A 299-nucleotide genomic window follows, 5' to 3' on the forward strand; every position below is an offset into this window, starting at 1 on the left:
TATTAAGTTAAGCGTATTGAAATTTAATGTACTACAAACTTAAATTTCATTAATATGTACATTAATAGTTATTTCAATTACGATTAATTAAATGACATTTATATCCGTAAATGAAGAGTATATTAAATTTCATTACACTTAATTTTTCAGTTACTGTAAACTTAAATCTCCCGTGGGTTGGGCTACCTATCGGGCGCGTCTCCAGGTGGCGGATAGGAGGACGCCCGGAGGGGTGCCCGGTCTCCCGGGTGTAAAACCCCGTGTGTGACTGGAGGTACCTCCGGGTAGTGACGGTTATA

The sequence above is a fragment of the Trachymyrmex cornetzi genome, unplaced genomic scaffold (genome assembly GCF_001594075.2).
Source record: "Trachymyrmex cornetzi isolate Tcor2-1 unplaced genomic scaffold, Tcor1.1 scaffold418, whole genome shotgun sequence".
Lineage (NCBI taxonomy): Eukaryota > Metazoa > Arthropoda > Insecta > Hymenoptera > Formicidae > Trachymyrmex > Trachymyrmex cornetzi.